Source organism: Aquarana catesbeiana, linkage group LG07 (assembly GCF_042186555.1).
Source record: "Aquarana catesbeiana isolate 2022-GZ linkage group LG07, ASM4218655v1, whole genome shotgun sequence".
NCBI lineage: Eukaryota > Metazoa > Chordata > Amphibia > Anura > Ranidae > Aquarana > Aquarana catesbeiana.
This window is the reverse complement of record NC_133330.1, coordinates 124,421,761-124,427,325: the sequence shown is the minus strand read 5'-3', so window position 1 is coordinate 124,427,325 and position 5,565 is coordinate 124,421,761. Positions and strand designations below refer to the sequence as shown.

Genomic DNA, 5,565 nt, shown 5'->3' with positions numbered 1-5,565 from the left:
GAGACTGGAACAAGGTCCTCCTCCAGCGTGAAATGCGCTGGATAAGGTACCTTAGGGCCACTACCCCCCCAGGCCTAAATGAAACCGAAAGTTTCAGACCCTTCTTGGAGGGCTTCAGCTCGGGGAAAACGGATTAACATAATTTTTTTCTCACCTTCTTTGTTCCCTTGCACCTCTGCTTTTCTAGAACTGGAGTTCTATTCCAGTACCCCTTGCGGAGAAACAGAGGGCTTCCTCCACAACACCATAGGCCCATTATCTCCCCATTGATGATCATATGTCTTAAACTGCTAAGACTCTACACCCTACCCAGTCAGAAACTATATAGGAGAGTTTTTCTAATTAAACTTATTTACTGTAATTACTGTAATCTCTTTTGTGTAACTATTTTGTATACAGTATTATGTTAATTGCTGTTATTTCTGCAGATGCATTTTTCATGCGACTGTGCCATATGAATCCGCCTCTCAGTGCTGAAACAAAGGGCCAATGATACCGTTGCCATTCTGCCCACTATCCCTACCCGGCACAGGGGGGGGCCATGACGCAACATCATGGCCCGAATACCCCGAAGGCGTCAGATCTTATTTTGATGCCCCGGGATTTCCTACTGTGTCGGTGGTTATAAGCCCTAATTTTGATGTTCTGCCATTCGCTCAATGACAGTACAATCATCATAAAGAGGTTTGGGCATATTTAAGAATAAAAATCCCCCTTCACATTCTCTTATTATATATATTTCATATTTCATCAGTACTATCCCCATTTCAATCAATTCTTTGCAATTCTTTTATACAATTTTTCTTCCTTCCTTTTTCCATCTCTAAATGAGGGAGTATAGACCTGCTACTTTTTGTCATACTTGTCACTGTATATCTTGGTGACATCTATGACATCAGCATAGAACAGTACCCCATACACCGCTGTGCATAGTCTGATACTTTTTTGTCAGACAGCGGGGCTACTATGCCCCGATGCCCGGTTTAACATGAATAAGACTGCTCAATAGCGCTGTGGAGTCACACGGCGCCCCTCCCTCTTTTAGGAACTGACGTCGGGGCCATGTGACCCCAACGTCATATGCACATTGCCCCGGCAACCAGACGCACCTCTCTCCCCGCCTCACCCCGTGCCCATATTACATGGGCTACGTGTAAGCAATAGGCTTCACGTCACGGGGAGGAGAAAAGGAAGGAGGAGGTCCAAGCGTCTGCTACCTAGATAACAGGGAAGCTTGTGGACGCTTCCCCTCAATACATTGTACAAAGGTGCTTCCTCTAAACAGTGACAGCAGCCAATTGAAGTCGCACCCCCTCCACTGCACCACCAATGAATGTGAGACTCTACCTAGAATAGGGCTACGCCCATCACTTAGCCACGCCCACACCCCATATATTAGGACGCCAGGGATGGCCACAGGCAGCATTCCACAACTGGCTTTGTTACAGAGAGGTACTCCAGGACCGGAGCTCCCTGCCACTTGGAACAATACACCTGACACAATCAATTTAAGGTATTTGATCTCTTTTACTCTATGATGGCCCTGGGGAACCTTATTTCCCCTACGAATCACCATTATTTCCATTCTTTGACCTCTTTGATGTTCAATTTCTTAGCATTTCCCTTATACCTTCATGTTTTTCAGTTGTTTAATTATCACGACTGCCAAATACTGGTTTCTTCACAATATACCAGGCCATCCCGTAGAGGATATTTGAGCAGCATTGACAATCACGTGTTAGGACCCCTGCCAGCACTGGGAAAGCGATTTTTCACAGTTAAATGCAAATGTAAGTCGCATATAATACTTTTCTGTTGTAATGCGATTTCTGTAGTCGCAAATGTAAGTCGCATATAATACTTTTCTGTTGTAATGCGATTTCTGTAGTCGCAAATGTAAGTCGCATATAATACTTTTCTGTTGTAATGCGATTTCTGTAGTCGCAAATGTAAGTCGCATATAATACTTTTCTGTTGTAATGCGATTTCTGTAGATATAGGTAACAAACAAATATTTAAGTATATACCAATAATCATGCTGTTACTTAAAATTTTAGAATGTGATGCAGTCCCTCCCTGAGGAAGACTTTATCCCTACAATAAGTTGAAACGCGTTGGAAATCTGCTATCAGGACGCCATCACACCTATCGGGGGTGGTACTTGTAACTAGCAGTAGGATGCATCATATGTTTCCATATATCTGATGTTTTTATAATTATTCTTAACTAGATCAATGTGTATGTTCATGTATATCCTATTCGTTTTTGTATCAATAAACTTCTTTTTAACTATAATTCAACACTGCCAATTTCTGCATTGCCCTTAAAATCCCATTTTGAGGTACACATCTAGTTCTAAAGGTTATAGAGTTATAGGCTATTTCTTCAATCCCGTAAATAGAAAGTGAGGTTCTGGGTGAGCAGATTATTATGAGGATACAGGAGGCACGAACATAATATCCTTAAACTCAGTTGAACTTTTGAATTAAATCCACTGGGCCCAAGTTGCAGTATGCCTTTTGAGATTATCTCTAGCTATAAGCGTGAGTTCTTCCAGGAGACAAGTGTTATCTACCGCCTGCAACCAGTTTTTCAAAGACGGGGCAGTAGGTTGACCCTAAATAGCTGGGATGAGGCACTTGGCAGCATTTAATAGGTGCGGGATAAAAGAGCATTTATAAGAACCCACCGCTTCCACTGTACTGTGCATGAGAATGGTCCATGGGTCTGAGGGTAAGGAGGTGCTCGTTATCTGGTTTATTAGCTGGACAACACTTGTCCAGAAAGGTTGGGTCACTGGGCAGAACCACCAGACGTGGGCGTGAGATGCTACATTCCCACAATTCCTCCAACACAACGGGGAACTGGAGGAGAACATGCTGTGCAGTTTAGCTGGGGTATAATGCCACCTTGTCAACAGCTTGTAGTTCATTTCGGCTGTCTTGGAGGAAGTAGAAGTGACATGAGCAAGTTGTAATATTTTATCTCTCTGGTCATCAGAGATTGGAGAATTTAAATTGGTTTCCCACTTGTTAAAGAATGTTGGATAGGAGGGGTTGAGCAATTGAATAATGGCTTTATAGAATTGTGATATGCAATGAAGGGGAGGATCTTTGTGGAAAAACATATATTCAATCTGCGTTAGTTCTTGAGTGTTTCTAAGTGGACGCGGTAAGGAACGGACAAACAACTGCAATTGCTTGTATCTCCATCTGTCCATAAAAGTAATCTGCTTGTTGCCCAGAATATCTGTCAGGGGTTTGAGATTATCCGACTGAAGGAGGTGGTGAAGGAGAAGAGGGCCTTCTGGAGACCAAGATTGAAAACCACTGTCCATGTTACCAGGAAGAAAAAAATTATGGTGCAATATTGGTAATAAGGAAGAGTTATAGTCCCAGGAGAACTTTCTGCGCAGAGAGTCCCATATTGCAAATGTAGAAACGGAGTGGTGAGGTATTGGACGAGAGAGATCTGGAGGAGCGGAGGATCCAAGGTAGGACAGACAGATCTGTGCCGCTCATTTCATATTCCAACTGTACCCAAAGTTTACTACCCTTAGCATATTTCCAATCACTGATCCTGGATAACGCAATGGCATTATAGTATGCCTTGAAGTTTGGAAGGACTAGACCGCCTGCACTCTTGGAGCGAAAAAGGACCGCTCGAGAGATCCTCGGATGTCTGCCCTTCCAAACGAAGCGGGACACCATGGCTTGTAAAGTTGAGAAGAATCCTACAGGCACACCCAATGGTAACATCTGGAAAATATATAGAATCCCGGGGAGTATATTCATCTTAATGATGTTTATTTTACCTATCCAGGAGTGTAGGAGGGAGGACCATTGTCGCAAGTCTGTCTTAATTTTGTTGAGCAAGGGAATATAATTGCTTCTAAAGAGAGAGTGGAGATGAGGAGTAAGGTGGATACCCAAGTATTTCAATTTGTCAGTTTTCCAAAGAAAAGGGAATTGAGGTTGTAGACGCTTAGCAGTGGAGCTGGGGACGTTAATATTTAAAATTTCTGATTTGGATAAGTTTATCTTAAAATTCGATAATATTTCTAAGGATTGGAAGGCTGACATGAGGTTCGGAAGCGAAATTTGCGGTTGTTGGATGAAAAACAGGATATCATCCGCATACTTATGCGATTTTGGGCCCACCTTAACACCGTGAATGCTGTTATTATGTCTGATGTGTGCTAGAAAGGGTTCCAGGGAGATAGCGAACAACAGGGGGGAAAGAGAGCACCCCTGTCTAGTTCCGTTATGAAGTGTCAGTGGATCACTCAAAGTTCCATTAATTCGAATTTGAGCTGATGGGAGGGTATATAAGGAGGCAATGCGGTGGAACATTTTGGGGCCCAAACCAAAAAACCTGAGAGTTACTTTAAGGTACTCCCAGTCCACCCTATCAAAAGCTTTTTCAGCATCTGTAGATAAGAGGAGGGTGGGCTGGGAGCACCTGCGGACGTGATGAATCAAAGGGTTCGCAGGGAATTATCCCTGGCCTCCCTTGTCAGTATAAACCCTGTCTGGTCTGCCGATATCCATCTAGGTAGAAGAGGTAGCAATCTGGTGGGCATAAGTTTAATATCAAGATTCAATAGGGATATGGGGCGATAGCTGCCACAAAGGGTAGGGTCTTTATCAGGTTTGGGAATGACGGTGATGTGGGCCACTAGAGATTCAGGTCTATATCCTGTAGTGTTAGAGATAGAATTGGCATAAGATGTTAAGTGAGGGAGAAGGGTGTCACTAAAGGTCTTATAGTACAATGCAGTGAAACCATCGGGGCCAGGAGCTTTGCCCGAAGGAGTATTTTTCAAAGCAGTTTGAAACTCCTCTATCGTAAGGTCAGCTTCTAATTGGGAGAGAGTACTGCGGGAAAGTTTAGGTAAATTTGCCTGTTTCAGGTAGGATAAAATGCGTGTACGTTTTTCTGTCGGGGAGATGGAATCTAGAGTCCCTTTAACATTGTAGAGATCAGTGTAGAAGTCTTTAAATGCTTTGGCGATTTGGGGGGATGAGTAGGCCATTTCTCCCGAAGAGAATTTAACTTTGGGAATAAAAGAGGCGGATTTCTTCGCACGTATGGAACAAGCTAGTTGCTTACCGGGTTTATCCCCCCATTCGTATAGTTTTTGAGTGTATATCTGGAATTGTCTCTTAGGCTCGATTCACACCTATGCATGTTGCTTTTGAGCGTTTTTGGAGGTTTTTTTTTCATGCTTGCCACGTTTTTGAGCAGCGTTTTTGCCACGATTTTGCCGCGATTTGCGTTTTGCGTTTTTTTTTTTTTTTTTACAGTTTTTTTTACAGTCTTAAAAAAAATTAAAAAAAAAAAAAAAAAAACAAAACAAAAAAAAAAAAAAACGGCAAAAACGCATCAAAAACGCACCAAAAACGCATCAAAAACGCTGCAAAAACGGTGCACTTGCATTTTTGATGCTTGTCCATTGAATTCTATTACATGCAAAACGCTGCATTTTGCATGAAAAAAGTCCCTGACCCTTTCCAAAAATGCAGAGAAACAAAAAGGCATTGATGTGAACATGTTCCATAGGAA

At 42.6% G+C, this 5,565-nt stretch overlaps 1 long non-coding RNA gene across 1 annotated transcript; it reads left to right on the top strand.

Moving 5' to 3' along the window:
• The first annotated feature begins 364 nt into the window (after window positions 1-364).
• Window positions 365-2,319, top strand: LOC141103261 (uncharacterized). The gene is made up of 3 exons (XR_012235274.1): window positions 365-1,513; window positions 1,646-1,790; window positions 2,058-2,319. It is a non-coding gene; the product is annotated as an uncharacterized lncRNA (long non-coding RNA).
• The last annotated feature ends 3,246 nt before the right edge of the window (window positions 2,320-5,565 follow it).